This window comes from Ricinus communis, chromosome 1 (genome assembly GCF_019578655.1).
Source record: "Ricinus communis isolate WT05 ecotype wild-type chromosome 1, ASM1957865v1, whole genome shotgun sequence".
NCBI lineage: Eukaryota > Viridiplantae > Streptophyta > Magnoliopsida > Malpighiales > Euphorbiaceae > Ricinus > Ricinus communis.
The window spans coordinates 21328537-21348754 of record NC_063256.1 but is presented as its reverse complement, the minus strand read 5'-3'; the positions used below and the strand labels follow the sequence as shown (position 1 = coordinate 21348754).

General features: G+C 32.9%; 1 pseudogene; it reads right to left on the bottom strand.

The window, feature by feature from the left end:
* Positions 1-380: 380 nt before the first annotated feature.
* Positions 381-1225, bottom strand: LOC125369866 (annotated as a pseudogene).
* Positions 1226-20218: the final 18993 nt, after the last annotated feature.

Here is a 20218-nt window from a genome sequence, read left to right as displayed (position 1 = left end):
CATAGGCTAAAAATTTAGATTTTGGTATGTAAGTCATAGCCCATTAGTTTAACATATTAGTAAGATGGGCCTAAATTAAAACCCATTTAAACTCAGTAGATTTTGCCATATCTAAAATTAATTAATCAACTTACTTATAACAAGATGATTGAGTTGGGCCTTGGTATGCAATTGGTAGTTCATATACAAAGTATTCTGCTTAAAGAGTAGACGCATGTAATAAATAAGAGAATACTAAAGATTCGAGCCATAAAATTTCTCAATTCTGACACAAGGTACTTATTAGATAAAAGAAGTACATTAGATCTAATAAAATTGTTTTGTTGTATCCAGACAAATATCAATCCAACCCATTTCACGAATAAAATGTGAGCAATTAACTAACCAATAAAACTACTTGTTAAAAATAACATCTTCTTGTTGCATCGTGACATATAAATATTGACTAATTTGACTAACATTAAACTTGGTAAAATGAAATAGTTAAATAATTGAAAATGAGATTATTCAGGAATGCAAATTGAATGCTAAGATTATGAAATGGATTTCTAGTAGTAGCTCCATAATAAAAAAAAAGTGTTTTTGATTGTTCCAAAAGAAATGAAACAAAAGATAAGGTAGAGTTAGGACAATTATTGTATGAGGTCTACCTGATGCTAGATGTAGAGGGACATAATAAATTGATATGAACATCATGAGCTGTTCCATAATAAAATCTATTGTTGCTGATACCTTCTTCTCAATTCCTTCTTCTCCTTCTTCTATAACTCGAGCTCAGAGAAGAAAGAGATAAGAGGGCCCCATGGAGAATGTGGTCAGAAATCCATAATAGAGTCTTACCACAATGATCAAATTGATTATCTTTATGCAGCCTACAGTAGCATTCAAATAATGTCCTTTGATTTCACCTGTTTCAGCCTATGCTTTATAAATTGCTTCGGCACAAAATAAGAAACGGTCTCTACAATGTATAAATGGTTGGGAGTTCACATTCTCATCATCTTTAGTAAAATCAAGTCCACCACATAGACATTCATAAATTTCTCTATTGTAATTCTTAGCAGATAGCCCCCAATCTGAATGCTACATGAAGAACATAAACTAGATGAAGGAACGGGAAGGCCTAGGATGTATAAGAGCATAACATGAGCGATTCAGTAGATTTGGATCCCTATATATCCATTCATGTAGTACTTTTTTTCATTTTACGATATATAAGATCCATCTGTATAAATATCATCATCCACATCCAAAAAGCCATATGATTTTGGAAGAAGCTTGTACAGTTTGGGAAGAGGTTTTGATTGATAAAAAAGAAGAATCTACTTTAACCGATATGCCCTTAGGCACGACCATACATGACATAGAAATCACATTTAGAAAGGGTGGAGAATTAGCTAGAGTTGCAGGTGCTATTGTGAAACTGATTGCAAAATAGGGGAAATCGGCCACCTTAAGATTACCTTTTGGGGAGGTTTTTCTTAATATCCAAAAATTGCTCAGCAACAGTCAGACAAGCAGGGAATACTTGGGTGAACCATAACTTGGTAATCAAAAGCATAACTTGTAATTTAGCTAGACTAGGTGGCCTCTTTGAGCATAATTGAGGAGTTAATCTAGGCTAAAAAAACAAATAAGAATTAGGTCAAACTAAATTGGGCTAGACTTAGATAGACCTCACATGTTATAGTACTTAATATGTAGAATTATCATGTTGTATTTATAGGAGATAGTCCGTTAAACAATAAAATTAAAAATAAGGATACACAAATAAGGAAGTTGGCTTCCGGATCCATCTTTGGATGTGGCAAAGCTTTCTTATAGAATCTAGTATGCCACTCAATTAGTATAAGTCTCTCGGAGAATTACCCGAGTGGTGACTCCTTTTCTTCGCGCTAGTCTCTGTGACTAGTTAGGATGTTCCCAATTAGGATAAAAAGCCTTGCATTACCATAGTTGCGAGAGACACTTGGGTGCATGCCTAAATCTGCCACCCATAGTGGTGACTCTACTAGGGATAAGAGAAGTTGATTCTAGTGTATCCTTATTTTTAATTTGATTATTTAATGGTTTATTCTTGCATCACTACACCATTTTCACACATTATGCACTTTGGTCCCTATAGCCCCAATGGAGTCAGTTAGTAGTTCTTTAGTTCCACTCGAACCTTGAAATTACGGCACTAGCTAACCATTACTCACAAGTAATAAGTAAGTTACCTTCATCACATGGACCCTTAAGTGGTAGGGAGATGAGCAAAGGAAGGATATTTTTTATATATGGGAGCCTTTTATCCTTAGCCAAGACCCAACCTATGGTAATGATAGTAGAAATCTCCTTTAGGTACATAATTGATGCCTGTGCCAGATATTTTCCCTTATAAGAGTCTAAGCCCACATCTTAAAAGGCCTTAGCCCAAGAGATGTGATGTCGAGACTTAAGCCCAAAGAAATCTAGGCTTTACTCTTATAGTGGAAAATGTCACCTTGTTTGATTTAAATAGCTTTGAGGAACTATTGGCATGTGCACCGGGACTATTATCCCCGGTTGCTAATAAGCTCATGCCCAAAATCCTAGGAAAAAGACTCACTCAAACCGTGTGCGGGAGTAATAAGGTTAGAAGGATGTATAGTACCTTGTAAATCTTCTTTGTGATTGGTAACCTCTAATCTTATGCATTGCACGCGCATCATGCATCACTCGAACTCTTTATTTTGAAGCCATATAGATTCTCCTTTGGATTAGAAAAGACAAGAGATCAATAGGCTGGAGAGGATACCAATTTCATTAAAGATCTGGTCTATGTTGGAATACCTTGAAAGACCAAGGCATCAACCTTCCATAATTAATACCAAAGCTATGACAAAAATGGCTAATGAAAGAGCTAATGAGCAGGCCGTTAAGATCCTTAAGAACGCTGTCATCGATGACCTGAGGGGTGTGATTCGGAAAGATCTCCAATAACTTTTGGCTGGAATGGCTACAAACCAAGCTTTGACAGCTGCTTCGGCTGCCTCCACAATAACTATTCCCCCTGCTCCAGTTGACCCGGTTGCTATTGTTGTTGAAACTGTCACTGTTGCCGCAACTGCCACTGCTAATGCCGATGATCCTATTAGGAGGGGAGTGCCTCATAAGTTTTGTGATTTTGGACAAGTTTGTATTGGACTAGGATAAGATGCAAGAGATGCTGGAAATCAAGGGTTTGGACTCGACTTACGACTTTGATGAGTTGGTTATAATTTATGAGGACAAGCTACCTTCTAATTTTAGAATGCCTGAGATGAACAAGTACAACAAGACTGGTGATCTGAAGGTCTACTCGAAATAATATGTCGCTATCATGGAGACTACTCAAATGAGTAAGACCCAAATTATCAAGCTACTTGTACTATCCTAAGAAGGACCCATCGTGAACTGGTATCAAGGCTTAGAAAGATTTGTCAAAGCTGAGTGGTGATATTTGTGTAAATATTTTGTTTCGAAGTTTTAATTAAGATCTTGAATCCACTAAGCATAAACCAAATGAGTCCTCTGATTTCTTAACTAAGTGGAGGAATAAAGCTGGATTGATGAAAAATAAGTATTTTGAGAAGGATCGAGCTTGTATGGTGGTCCGGAACATCCTTCCACCTTAGGTTCAAAGGCTGTAGATGATGAGTCCAAAGACGTTCATGGACTTGTATGATAATGATCTCCAGGTTGAAGAGATTGAGTACAATAGAAAAGTGTTCGAACTGGCAAAAGAATGAACTATTAGGCTCAAGGGACCATAACTCTTGATGTCACTGTGTTCCATCAACCAAGGAGGTTCTCCAATTTTAAGCAGCCTCTCTAAAAAATCTTTAAAAGGCTAGTGCAAAATGGCCTGCTCCAACCCACTACCTTCCAAAACCCGCCAGACCCCAATGCACCTGGATACAAGCCAAACACCTATTACAAATTCCATCAAGCACTCAAACACCGTACTAACAATTACATCTGCCTGAAACACGAAGTTCAAGACCTAATTGATGCCAAAAAGCTAACCAACCTTGACTAGCCTAGTACTAAAAGAACCCCACTACCCAACTACAACAACATCACCCCCAAACTAGGTATTCGTGATCAGGCTCGACTTTAGTTAAAAGGAGGTCATGAATTCCTTCCAAGACGTACCCGCACCTAAACTTGAAATAGAGCCAAAACCTAAGCCTAAGAGCCCACAAAGGACCTTCATTGAGCTGGAAGCACCATTATCTATGGTGTTCCATCACTTTGTAAGGAGCAGGAAGCTTAAGCACCTAACACCAAGAAGTCATATGAACCTTCACAATGATCAATATTGTAAGTATCAGCAAACCTTTAGGAATGTGACAAATCAATGCAATCGTCTGAAACACGAAATCTAGGATCTGATAGATTGTAGGGATTGGTAAGTGGAGCAACCTCCTCCAGATGAGTGTGAAGATCTGTTAGAGTAGCCTTTTAGGCAAGTTTAACTTCAACGTTTGTCATTCAAGGCCTCCTATGACCGACATTTGGATTAAAGACATTGTTCCGAGTGGTTGGAGATTGGATAATGAGGAGTAGGTAATTGGTAACACTTGTCTCCTAGAAGTGTGGAAGGAAGGAGAAAGGAAGTTAATCATGGCCATCAATATCTAGTATAGTTCCATGGATGAGTGTGAAGTCCAAGATACTGGTGCCAAAGACATCTGGGCAGACATCAATTTTGATAAGGAAGCTGAGCCAGGGGCTAAGAATAATGACAAGGGGGCATAAGAGTTGAAGCAGGTTGAGAAAGGATCAGATGAAAAGCATAAAAGGTTATTAGAAGAGCTAAAGAAGAACATGAAAATGGTTGATATCTGGGAGCTGCTGATGCACTTGCAAAACCACAAGAAGGCTTTGATTCAAGCCTTATCCAGTATCACTATAAGTACGACAACCACCCCCGAGGATATGATCAAAACACTAACTGACAAGACCATTGGGATGATCACTTTCTTGGATGAAGTTTTACCATTAAAGGGAAAGGACCATAATAAGGCTCTCTATATTGCTATAGAAGTAAAAGGGAAAATGACTCCCTATGTGATGGTAGATGATGGGTCAGCCATTGATATTTGTCCTTCTTGCATACTTCCTAAACTAAGAATGACTACGAAAGATCTGAAGCCATCCGACATGGTCATAAGAGTCTATGACGAGACTAAAAGGGTTGTAGAAGGGACGTTCTCAGCTTTGGTAAAAATAAGTCCCATAAAATCTTGGTTTGAGTTCAATGTCCTGTATATCTGTGGGCAGCAGTTTTAGGCATGCACTTAAGTGTCTTTAACAACTATGGCACTATAAGGCTTTTCAACCTAATCGGGAACACGCTAACTAATCATTGAGACTAGCACAGAGATGGGAGTCATCACCTAGGTATTTATCGTGATGCTTTTACTAATGAGTGGCATTTCTCATATTCCATAAGGAAGCTCACACCACAAATTCAAAGATGGATCCGGCAGCCAACTTCTTTATTTGTATATATTAGTCTTTAATTTTATTATTTAATAAGCTATTCCCTATAAATGCAAGTAATTTATACACATGCATACCAAATAACACACATAATTCGCCTAAGTCTAGTTCATTTTATTTAAGCCCAGCCTATATTAAAGTTGTTAGCCTAGTTTACTAGTCAATTATGCATGTAGCCCACCTAGTCTAGCCTAATTACATGTTATGCTTTTGGTTTTCAGCCTTTAAACCTAATTGACTACTTATTATGATAAGGTCCGTTCATTATGATCCTAATTCTAATGAAGCCCAATCCTAGTTAATGTTGATTAACCTATTGGACTGCCATATTCATGTTAGATCCAGTTTCAATCCTTTGTCTATGTGGCCCATTTTAATAAAATCAATCAAATAAACACATATTTGATTAATCATACAGTAAGCAAAATAAACAAAATAAAGGTAGAAAGATAAACCTTATTATTACAACCCAGCCTACAACTACAATTGTGAAAGAAAAGACCTAAAAACTAATACAGAACCTCAAAATACATCAAAATCATCCAAAAACATAAGAAAATTAAGGGTGGCATTGCGCAACCGATTGGCTCTAAGAATAGAGACGATCGGCTCAAGGGTTTCTAGTAGGCTTTCTAATGATTCGTTAGTGTATTTTGCATCTCTAAAGCTGAATTTCACATCCACAAAAAGTAAAATTAATTAGAATATAAAAAAATGAAATAAATAACAAAATAAAAATAACTGGAATCAATTAAACAATCAAAGAAACCTAAAGCTGACAAGAACCCTAAAAATTGAAAGCAAATCATAATGGAACTATAAATCTAATTATTAATCCTATTACATGTACCTAATCAGATTCAAAATCCTAATAGGCAAACTTATCAGATTCAAAATTCTAAAGTTCTTATTATTAGCTTCAAAATCCACTTAACATGCTAATTCATAGAAACCCTAATCTAATCATACTGGTCATGAATAATATACCCTAATCATATTTCTAAAACTAAATAACAAAAAGGAAATAAAAGGAATGAAGGAACCAATTTTAGGATGATAATGAATGCATGTTTGAAGGAACAATCAGGTTATCACCGTAGTTGATGGATCTACGAGTCTCAGTCGATGAGGATGCAGTTGAGTCAAAGACCAGATAGGAATTTAGTGCTGGATCTAGTGTTGAGAAAATATTTGTCGATTTAGAAATAATTTTCCAAAAACCTTCTTTCTTGAGTAGCTATTTTTCAAAAAAAAAAAAGTTCTTTCTTAGTGGCTTAAGAATGGCTACAACTTACAATATTTTTCTCTTATTTTCCTCTTTGTTTCTTTTTCTTTTTCTTTTTCTTTCTTTCTGAGTGTTTCTCATTGTGTTATTAGTGTCGTTAATTGCTAGTTACCAAATTCTAGTTCTTAGTTGTTAACTCTTACCTTAATCACCTCTTTTTATTTATACAGGTAGAGTTTCAAAGGAGATCCTAAGGGTCATAATTTGCCCTTTTAGAGCCAATCGACTCTACACAGTGCGAATTCATGATTTTCTTAATTCGATGTCATTTTTTAGCACTTTTACATCAAAAATGGTTTTCTAGAAGGTTTTTATTGATAAATATGGGACTTTATTTGATTTTATTAGAGATAATCTCTAAAAGAACTTAACTTTATCGCTCTGCACCTAGGGTTTCCTAAACCTTATGTCTATAAATGCATCATTAACTCCCAAGTTTAGAAAAGAAAAGGAGGAAGTATTAGTAAAGGACCAATTCTTAGCAAGAATTAGAAGTCAATACACTTTGAGCAAAAAACACACACAGAGAGATATCAACATTAAGAAGGAACTAACATTAGGAAACCTTAAAAGAATGACAAAACTTTCCCAAAAACTCATCCAGAATTGGATCCTCAACCGATCTTCGATTCAACTGCATCATCGTCTCTTCAAACTTGAAAAACAGCCAACTATGGTGACAACCTGAGGGTTCACCATCATCATGTAATTATATGTTATAAATTGCTAAGAATTGAATATAATAATAATCTCTCCTTAGGGAATTGAATATGATAATTAGAACATGTAAGGTTTTGATTATTTTATTTTCTTTAATGATTAGTAACATTATTAGGATCTTAGATTAGATTCATAATTCTTTTATGATTTTGTAGTTAAATATTTTAGGATTGCATGATTAAAACTTGATTCTTTTTCATTTATAGTTTACTGCTAGTTTAGGTATTTTAGGCTTTGCATGACTTTTTAGGGTTTCAAATTAACATTTATAATTTTTTTGTTTTTTTTACTTAATTTAGCATGTTTTAATCAATTCCTTATTTCCTCTACATGTGACATTGGCTCTAGGGCATCAAATCGAGGGAGGAACTGTTAAAAGACTGCCCTAGAGGAACTGTTAGATTTATTTTTCTGCACTTCATTTTTGTTTACTGTGTAATCAAATAAGTGTAATATGATTGATTAACTAAAAACGGACCATATAGACTTTAGGCCTTAAAATTGGACCTCACATAAAGATTGTAGTCCACTAGGCTAATTAATGGTAATTGGACTTAAAATCTAAAATCAATGCAGACGTAGTGGGCTTTTTCCATGCTTTAGTTAGGACAATAGGGCCATATTAGATTTAGGATCACATAATTGGGTCTTATCATAATATGTAGTCCGTTAGGCTTAAAGGTTGGAATTCAAGAGCATAATTGGTAATTGGGCTAGACTAGGCCTTATATATAATTGATTTAGTAAGCTAGATAAATAAATTAAACATGGGTTGGGCTTAATAAATGGGCTAGACTTAAGAGGGCTTTATGTGTTGCATGGTATGCTTGTATATCAACTGCTATCTTTATAGGGAATAATTTGTTCAACAATAAAATTAAAGACTACGATACGTAAATAAGGAAGTTAGCTTCCAGCTCCATCTTTGGATGTTGCATAAGCTTCTTTATGGAATATGAGAAATGTTACTCATTAGTAAAAGTGTCCCAGTGAATTATCCAGGTGGCGACTTCCATCTCCGCTTTAGTCTTAGTGACTAGTTAACATGTTCTCGATTAGGTTGAAAAGCCTTGCAGTGTCATAGTTGCTAAAGACACTTAGGTGCGCCCTCGAAACCATCACCCACAAATAAGATACACAAATAAAGAAGTTGGCTTCCGGATCCATTTCTAGATATGGTGAAGCTTCCTTATGGAATCTAGAACACCACTCAAATTAGTAAAAATGTCCAAGAGAATTACCCAGGTTGCGACTCAATCTCCGCGCTAGTCTTTGTGATTAGTTAGCGTGTTCCTATTAGGTTGAAAAACCTTATAGTATCGTAGCGCTAGAGGCACTTGGGTGCACGCACGAAACTACCGCCTAGAGTGGCAACACTGCAAGGGATAAGAGAAGTTGATTCTAATATATGTCTGTCTTTAATGAGTGATTCTGGTATCATTTGCATCGTTACCTTTTTGGGTCCCAATAGCCCCGATGGCATTAGTTAGTGATTATTTAGTTCCACTTGAACCTTCAAATTGCGACACTGGCTAACCATCACTCACAAGTAATGAGTGAGTTTCCTTCATTGCATGGACCCTTGAGTGGGGAGATGAGCCAAGGAAGAACACTTTTTACATGTGGGAGCCTTTTTTTCTTACCCAAGACTTAGCTCACGGTAATGATAGCAGCAATTACCCTTAGGAACCCTATTGCTTGCTATCTAAGATGTTTTTCCTTATAAGTACGTAAGCCCGCATATTAGATAGCCTTGGCCTAAAAACATGTAGAATTAAGCCACAGGCCTAAAATATGCAGGCTTTATACTTATATCGAAAAACATCACCTTGTTTATTTTAAATCTGCTTTGAGAGCTTACTGCATGTGCATCGACCCTACAATCCCTAATGATAGAAAGCCCAAACCTAAGATCCTAAGGAAGAAAGACCTACCACGAACCGTATACAGGAGAAATAATGTCGGGAGGATACTTTGTATAATACTCTGTGTTTGCTAATATTTTCTTGTCTTTGTGCATATCACGTGTTGGGAATTGAAATTAAAATATAAGGAAAGGTGCAATGTAAGAAATTTAAGATTTTTCTTAAATCCCCTCAAGGATCTCATTTATTTAGATAGTCATAGCATAAAAAAACAAGCAAAAGATGGAGAAGGCCTAGAAAGGGTGTGTGCCGACTATTCTAAGGGGTGCTTCTTGCTTTGTTGATTCTTGATTCTTCAAGGATGATTGATGCACTTTAAAGCTACTCAAATGATCAGCCTCTAATGGTAATCCTCATAAGCTCTAAAGTTGGAATCTCCTATAAACAGTCCTTCATAGGAGATAAAGTGGAGATGATAAGGAGTGAATGCTAGTTCCAAGCTAGGTTGAATCTTAATTAATCTAATTAATTATATGACCCTTATAGCCGAATATCATAGCCCAATATGTATTAAACTAATTAGCTTTTAATTAGGCCCAATCTATATAAGCCTAAGCCCAATTTTAAGTCTCATTTTAATCTCGACTTTAAGCCCATTTTTGTGTGACCTAAAAGGTTCCTAACATGTTGTCAATGGATTATGAATTATAATTAAACCCTTTTTTTTCAATGTTAATTCTCTAATTAACTTAATTCATATTTAATCAAGATTGGCATTTAACAATGCTTCATGACCACCCAAATATGAGGAAGGATTAAAGTGCTTTAATCAACCTTTATAATGAACAATCTTACAATGTAAATCAATCCTTTCATTGTACTTTTATCCCAATTGATTCATAGAGAATGGATGCAAGTCTCAACTCCATAATTGAATCAATCATATTTGTTCTTGATAATTACATAATAACGTCTTAAATAAGATCTATGAAACACTTTTCATAATCTTCATTCAAACAACCTTGACCAAGGATTTCCATGTTAAAGCATACCAAGAATCATTAGGATAAGGTCCCATGACATATTACCTTGGGCAATGAATTCTTTGATGATAACTTATTATCTTCATATGACTCTTAGTATACCAAATGAATATCCCTTGAACGCTCCATGGATAGGAGAACATAAGATAGTATCAAAGTATAGTAATCCTCGTATAAGATAATATATTGTTATGTCAAATATAAGGATCACGTCTTACATGATTGTCACAAGAGTATTATCCATAGACACTTGGGCTAAATTCTATATGGACTACTCAATAGGGTTATGTTCAATGAACTTATTCTTGTAACAAGCACCCATTTGCTTATTTCGAAATCCCTATTCATCAACCTTATGAGACAAATTGCTTACTTCATAAGTAAGTGATAACACATTATTGTAATCTCGAGCGTTTGTTTAATATCCAATGATCAATATCTAATTCTTGATTAAACATTGACTACGAATAAAGCTTTGGAACATATGTGATGAGAACCTCATTATTATAAACTCCCTTTATAATTTCTCTTACATTTGTGTTTACATTCCATGGTGTTCATCTTTAACGGTTTGGATTATTCCTTAAAAATACCCGACACTCATACCATTGGAATTGAACAATGCCTTTAGTATAATTGTAGGCCATCAATTATGGTGTATAAATTAACATAGATCATTTGAAAACTAAAAAATCTTTGTCTTTAGGGCATATATTCTAACAATCTTCCAGTTACATTAAAGCACAATCAAAGCCAATCATCATGGTATCCAGTATCAAACTCTTTCTTATGATGATCACGTTCTTGCTAGATCAAATGGCTTTTTTAGAAGATCAACATTGTTATCCTCAATGGGTATTTGTTTTATCTTATATTCTACTAATAGGTCATTTATTGGTAGTGCTTCAATACAATATTTCGGTTCGCAGATGAGACCTTGGTTCTTTGGAAATGGCTCTATTGTCTAACTCTTTAGATCAACAATACTTAAGAACCACACCTTATTATTGAAAAAGAATATTAAGATCCAAATATCTCTCATATATTGCCTCAAATATAATGAAATGTATTAAGCTCAAGTTGTAAGAATGATCCTTTTGGAACTCTTTCCAAAACTCATGCTTTCCTTATAAAAATGAATTGAATCTATCTTGTGAGTTTATTCTTTGTGATTCACAATCTACATCTAGAATAACCATAAAGTCTAGTACATAACATGACATATATACATAATAGAATATTATGCTTTCATATAAATCATTCTATTAATAACCTCTTTCTCAATGAGTGTTTATATCATATATTTTTGGAAAGAGATATGTGTTGAGACATCGCCAAGAATGTTTATTAGATTCTTCCATGTTAAACTACTTTAACACTTATGTCTATGTACTCGAAATTTAAAACATTTGTCTAGTTTGAAGCATCTATCTCTGTAGATCTTAATCCTAGAAAGTAAATTACATGTTCTAACTCTTTATGGATTTATAAGTCTTGGTAGACTCATGATAAAGGATTTGTCACTTTTCCCTTTATCTATATGTCCATAACATACAATATTAGCAAACATTATTATACTCCCACTAACCACTTTATATACACTTGTTTATTCTATTTGGATTGATACTTATAATTACATTACTAATCAAATTTTTGAGTAAGTATGTAACTAATTAAGTTTTCTTTGCTCAACCATTATGCAAAGACTTCCATATTATTTTTTCTCAAAAAACTTACTTGCAGCGTAATTGATCTAATCCATTTAGATGGGTCCACCACAATCTTCACTTGGTTAAACAATATGGTATCCATAATAGAATCTTATGGCTTGATGCCAACTTTAAATGTTAATGTCAAACATTAGTTCTTATTGTAGTAAAGATATAATTACATATTCCATAAGAGATCTTTATTTATTATAAATATGTTTTATCTTACTACATACCAAAAGTTCTATATATGAACAGCTTAAGGTTGTGCATCTTATGCTAAGCACCTTCAAACTTTGAGTCATTTTAATGCTAGTTTGTTTATCTTGATCTCTATCAATATCTATCAAACTCCTACTGCTTCTTTTAGAAAACTCCTTTTCTTGAAAAAAAATAAATTCCAAACAAACACTTTTGTTTCAAGAGTATGATAGTATTGATATCCTAAAACCCTTTTGGATATCTCACAATCTTACATTTATTAGATCAAGCCTTTCAGCTTTGTCTAATTATGTATGTTTCTCTTAAAAATCATGTACTAGTCTATATCCTATATAGAATTTATTATGATCATATCATAAATGGAACACATTGGAGTTAATGGTTATAAGAGTATATATCCTATAAGAAGGCTTGCAACACTCTTTATTGATATAACTATGTCTCACAAAGTTAGGTTTCATCATCTTATGAAACTTTATCAATTTAGGTAATTGCAAGTTATAGACATTCTAATGATGATCCAAGTATTCCAAACTTTATCAATTTGGGTAATTGCAAGTTATAAACTTTATCTAATCTCGATATGATACTTTATCATAACTCTTCCTAAAATAAGCATACATCCTATGTTTCGGTTAGGAATTCAGCATATGTGTCTTTCTCAAAGACAACTTAATTATAATATTGATTTCATAAGATTTATAAGTTACATAACTTATTTACATTATTTATTTGTCTTAATATCAATAATATAATCCTTATGCCTTTTTAGCATTGTTTTAGTTCTCTCACAATAGGATTTTGTTTTTCTTACTTTCATACAACCTTTTGTATGATATTCTAGAAACATAAATCATTTAACTAATAAGGCAACAAATGCTAATATTATTAAATGAAATAGTAATCAATAATTATTCTAGAAAAAATTAAAAACAATTATTAAATTCTAAATAAGAAAAAAAACTAATAACTAAACTAAATGGCAACAATTTCCTTCAAGCTAGTTTATTTCTTCTTTTCAAAATTAGGAGCTTGTTCTTGCTTCTTATCCTTCAAAATAGTGAGATAACCCTTGTAGTTCCTTCTCCAATGTCCTCCCTTTCCACAATGGTGACACTTTCCTTTATCCTTATTGACACCTCCAATAGCCTTTAAGGCTTTCTTAGGCTTATGAGTTTTCTTTCCCTTTTCTTCTTAAACTTACTCTTAACAGCCTTAGAATGTTCTACCATTAGAACTACTCCCTTTTGCTTCTTTATGGTGCCTTCCAAAGTTTTTAACATATTAATAAGTTTGGGTATTGTAGTATCCAATTTATTCATATGAAAGTTCATAACAAACTACGAATAACTGTTAGATAGAGATTGCAAAATTAAGTCTATGCTTAATTCATGGTTCATCATAAAACCAAGACACCCTAGATGTTCAATATATCCAAGCATCTTTAGTCCATGCCCATTCATAGATGCATCTTCAGCCATCTTATATCGGAACAATTCCTTTGAGGTCTCATACCTTTCATTCCTTGACTGCTCATCAAACATTTTCTTCAAATGTAAGATGATAGTTTGAGCATCTATATTTTCATGTTTTCTTTGTACTTCGGAAGTCATACTTCCTAACATCACACAAACAACTTGCTCATCATCTTGCTTTTTATACTCTTGGACCACCTTCTTAGGTGCATCTTTGACAGGGAGAAGCAACAGTGTGTCTAGAACATAAAGCTTCTTTTCTTGTTTAAGAACAATTCTTACATTGCGATGCCAATCAAGAAAGTTCGGCCAAGTAAGCTTGTTGGTGTCAACGATACTACACAAAGATATATTGCCACTCATCTTTTCTTACAACCTTCCAATATAAAGATAAACAAATATAAGTTAATTTATACAAGTAATTAGTAAAGGTCTTGCAACCAATTACTTAACTCCCATCATTTTTTATACAAATTAATAGCCCTCACTATTAATTTGGGATGCTAACAATTTAGCTATCCTAGTGGTCTAGAATCCCATCTATTTTAATATGAGCTTGAGTTTTCTTAACAAACCATATTAAAATAAATTAGGTAGACAACTATTTGTCAATTGTATCTCTATATTACTTCTAGATCAATTAGGTGAAAACAACGTTTATCTAAATATATATTATGATGTTCTAAACATCATATATATTTTACCTAATTCATGCCTCTATCTTCATATAATCAAGGCTTTATGCATCCGAATTATATAAGATAGTTAAGTAAGACCATCAATTAAAATAGAGAATATGCTCAGGTAATAGGTAAACTTGCGTATGCCCAATAAATTAGCCTATGAACAAAGCTTTTCTTCTTATATTAATTATAGAAGGCAACTTAATCATGTTCTTAACTGTGACTTAATATTAAACACGGGATTGTTAAAAAGTGGAGATTAAGGTCTCATGATTTTGCATGAACATACAAACATCAAATGTAAAGGTTTCATGCTTTGGCATTGATCATGCATATATCATACATCACATATATAATATAAGGTAAGCATGCCAAACTACTATGGATGATTATGAACTTTCTAAACTAGTTATCTTGAGTCATTGAAGATAACTAGATGGTCAAAACTAAGGTATTTCCTTCATGATATTCAAGTCATCGTGAAGGCAATACCCTCTTTATCTCCATTTGGTGCCCTATCTCCATCTGGATTATAAAATAAAGTTCCATCTAATTACTCTAAGACTATATATTAAATTAACATAAGATTTAGAGAAACTTTAAGTTGCATTCAAGGGGAGTTAGATAAGAAAAGAATTCTACAACCTAGAGAAATTTAGAGAAAGGCAAGGAACGCAATCCTTATTTCAAAAATGCCAAATCAAAATATTCAATCATTCAACACAATCACATTGGTCTTTATAGTCCATAACCATCAACATCATGCCAAATATAATCATATTATATAAACCATATAAAAAAATCAAGATAGCATAATTCAAGTTATTTGATCATTACATGCAATTAGGACTAAATGGAGTATGAAAAATTAAATAATTAAATTATATTCAAAAATAAAAACTCTCCATATTTTAGAGTGTAATTTTCGGCCAAAACAAAAAAAAATTAGGACATAAAGTCAACCTTTGACTAAACAAACTTTACTAATCCTAGTCATACTAAGAAACCAAGATTCAATCTTAGTTGGAAAAAGTAGATAATTAAAATTAATTAATTCAGATTTAATTAATAACTAATTCCCTTCAAAATATCCTTAATTTTAATTTTATGTCCTTTTAAGACACAAAGTCAAACATTAAGACATAAAGTCAAACTTATATCTTAATTAAGACAAACACCCTAGTCATACCAAGACACTAAGACATAAGTCCTAAGTTAATAAAATTTAATGAGAAACTTTATTTAATTAAATCAAATTTGAAAAATAAAATTCCCCTTTAATTCCTTAAATTTTTTGCCATGTCTAAATTTTAGGACAAAAGTCAAACTCTTGTCTTAATCTAGACAACTTCCTAGTACAACTACGATTCTAAAATTATGAGTGCTTGTCCTAAAGAATTTATAGTACAAGTATTAATTAAGATAACATTTTAATTAATCTCTTAATCATATTAGGACAAGTAATTATAATCATATGACAACTAGGATATGTCTTAAGACAAGGAGTCACATGCTAACTAGGATATTTCATCTAGAAATCCCTACAAACAAGGACACTCCTTATTTAATAAGATTTAAAGATCTAACGAGGCTAATTAATCACATTAATTCTAGAATTATTGAATTCATCAAGATCCATTATCAACAAAATCAAATTTTCTTTTAGACCATTCAAGATTCATATGGCAATCATCAGGAAACAAAACTATGAAAGAAACATGATCAAGATTGCTTCATGAAATCATTTTATGCATAATCTAGAACTGATGTTCTTCCTCAAAAGGCTTGCCATTAGATTGAAAACCACACATATGCCGAATTCTAACAAGCAACCCATACTATGTGTATAACTCATCAAATCAACACTTGATTTGTACTTTGTGTGTATATATGGTGTTCATAAAGATCAAACCTTAAATTCTTAAAAATTTAAAGGTTCATTATTCATTTTCTAAATCATATTCATTGTTGTCCAAAATCAAATCAAATCAAAATTCATACACACATGCACATGCCAAACCCTTAGGATGTGTAGTATGTGCATAGGTTTGCTTTGCTCATCAAGAATCCAATTCTAGAATATTTTGAATGAATTTTGAACATATTCAAGAAAATTTTCTGTAACAATCATCCATGCAATTATTTCAATTAATTTGTACTTCCAAATCTGATTGGAGATTGGGTATTGTTGACCACATCAAAAGCTGACTATGTAGATGGCATAGATTTCAAACGCCCAAATCTTAATCAAATGATATCCAAAAATTCTAAAAATGTCCAGATCATAAGTTCTATCCCTTAAAGTTCATATGCAATAAGAATCACCTAAAAAGTCAAAGTATAGCTACAGAAACCAATGAAAACTCTAAAATAGCCCAGAAATTCTAGATTTGCATGTTTATGATCAATTAAAATTTGCAACCATTAATCAATGGAAGCTCTGATACCACTATTGGAAATTAAAATTAAAACATAAGGAAAGGGGCAATGGAAGCAATTTAAGATTTTTCTTAATTTCCACCAAGGATCTCATTGATTTAGATAGTCATAACACACAAAAAACAGGCAAAAGATGGAGAATGCTTAGAAAGGGTGTGTGCCGCCTATTCTAAGGAGTGCTTCTTGCTTTTTTGATTCTTAAGTCTTCAAGGATGATTGATGAACTTTAAAGCTACTTAAATGACTAACCTCTAATGGTAATCCGCACAAGCTTCAAAGTTGGAATCTTCTATGAATAATCCTTCACAAGAGAGAGAGTGGAAATGATGAGGAGTGAATGCTAGTTCCAAGCTAGGTTGAATCTTAATTAATCTAATTAATTAAGTATTGATGGCATCACTCTCCTTCACACATACATATGCCTGGCCGCCCATCATACTCCATATATATATACATGGGATTTAACCTAATCTTATATCAAGCAAGGCCTTACTTACTCTTAAATTGGGCCTTAATTAGGCTTGTTTAGACTAAGTTAACTTAATTAATACATAAGCATAATTATAGGGCCCTTATAGCCGAATATTATAGCCCAATATGTATTAAACTAATTAACTTTAGTTAAGCCTAATGTATATAAGCTTAAGCTTCATTTTAATCTCAACTTTAAACCCATTTGTGTGTGACCCAAAATGTTCCTAACATGTCGGTAATGAAGTATAAATTATGAATTAGACCCTTTTAAGTCAATATTATTTCTCTAATTAAATATTTCATAGATCAAGGTTAGCATCTAACAATGCATCATGACCTCCTAAATATGAGAAAGGATTAAAGTGCTTTAATCAACCTTTACAGTGAACAATCTTACAATGTAATTCAATCCTTTCATTGTACTTTTATCCCAATTGATTCATAGAGCATGGATACAAGTGTCAACTTTATAATAGAATCAATCATATTTGTTCTTGATAATTACATATAACATCTAGAATAAAATCTATGAAAAACTTCTCATAATCTTAATTCAAACAACCTTAGCTAATGATTTTCATGTTAAAGCATATCAAGAATCATTAGGATAAGGTCCTATGACATAATACCTTGGGCAATGAATTCTTCATTGATAGCTTATTATCTTAATATAACTCTTAGTATACCCAATGACTATCCCTTGAGCGCTCCATGAATAGGAGAACATAAGATAGTATGAAAGTATAGTAATCTTTATATAAGATAATATACTGTTATCTCAAGTCTAAGGATCACATCTTACATGATTGTCATAAGAGTATTGTCCATAGACACTTGGGTAAATTACATATAGACTACTCAATAAGGTTATGTTTAATGAACTTGTTCTTGTAACAAGCATCCATATGCTTATCTCGGAATCCCTATTCCTCAACCTTATAAGACAGATTGCTTACTTCACAAGTAAGTGATAACACATTATAGTAGTCTCGAGTGTTTGATCAATGTATAATTCTTGATCAAACATTGACTATGAATAAAGTTTAGTAATGTATGTAATGAGAACCTCATCATTATTAACTCGCTTTATAATTTCTCTTACATTTGTGTTTACATTCCATGTGTTCATCTCTAAAGGTTTAGATTATTCCTTAAAAATACCCGAGTACTCATAATATTAGAGTCAAATAATGCCTTTAGTATAATTGTCTGCCATATGACAGTTGAAAAATCCTTATCTGTAGGGCATACTCTAACATCACGTGCATCATGCATTGCATGCATCATACTAACACCTTATCTTTTAGCCATATGGACTCTCATTTACGTTAGAAAAAGCAAGAGAGTGGAAGGCTAGAGAGAATACCTATCTCACTACCAATCTGAACCATGTTAGAGCTTCTTGAAAGAAAAAGACATCAAGCTTCTACTACCGAGATTGAAGCTACATTTGAGATAGCCAACAAAAGAGCTAATGAGCAGGATGTTGAGATCCTCAAGAATGCTGTCATTGGTGATCTGAGGGGTGTGATCCAGGAGGAGCTCCAACAACTTTGGCATGGATGTAACGCCTGCATTTTCTCATCATACATGTTATGTGCATTTACATTTAATCATTGGGCATATGATGGTATATTAATAATATTTTATTTTATGAGAATAGATATATATTAATTATAACTAGAGAATAAGAAGCATGATATTAGATTATTAATTTAGATAAGTTGATTAAGTACTTGGGTTATGTGTATTAAGCCTTAAGACTTAATTGAACCAATAGTTGAAGGTTGGATAAATAGATTGGACTTAAGAGATAAAATAAAAGTTAGTACCTATGTATGGTTAGTAAGAATTAACTTCGGATGACAAAACTAGTTTAAGTAGGTGATGGCATTGAGAGATGAATCTTGGAAATTGGAACCATGAGCAAGCTCATTTTACCTCTTCATTTCTCTAAAATACATGGCCAAAAACTCAAAATTTGGAACAGGAGAGAGGAGAAAAATACCTAGAAAAACTTAAAATTAAGATAGGATTTTACCAACTATTGAAGGAGCCAAGCTAAAGCTAAAGGATTTGAGCATATTAGCAACCCAAAAGCTGAAATTGGTGAGTTGTTACTTGAGTATTATTAATTTGTCATTAGGGTTCTTGATTATAAATTGGGAAAACTTCAATTGATGCTTTCATTGATTAATTAAAGGTCTGATTATCATGAATTAGTAGAGTATCGAATGATTGCATAGAGATTAAGCTTGATTTAAGTTTAAGTATGTCAAGACAGAAAACTGTCAAAATTCCAGCAACCTTGATGTTCTGTATTTTGGGCATAACATGCGTTATATAAGTCCAAATTAAGCTTAATTGGTGTCTATTGAAATTTTGAAGAGTCCTCTATAACTTTGTAGTTTTGTGATTTCGCTTTTTATGCCTTTTTGGTTGCTTAAATTGAGCAAACAAATTGTTGCTCGGGTACAACTAGCTGTATGACCCTTGCTCAGTAATTTGGGAATAATTAAATCTATAGAAGTCGGAATTGAGTAATTCCTCCTGCAGATGAAACTAGACACATAAAAGTATATGTCTATTTAATATGAGATTTTTGTATTAAGCCAATTTTTCCCAGAAATAAATATACTTTGGTACTAAATTCTATATAGAAAACAGAGATGTTGGAGATTAGTTTTATGCAATTTATTTGATGTTAATTTGAGTTAAATTGGTATATACCTAGATGGAACATGTTTATATGATATGAAAACAGTAACTGAGAGTCTTAGAGGAAGAGTTAG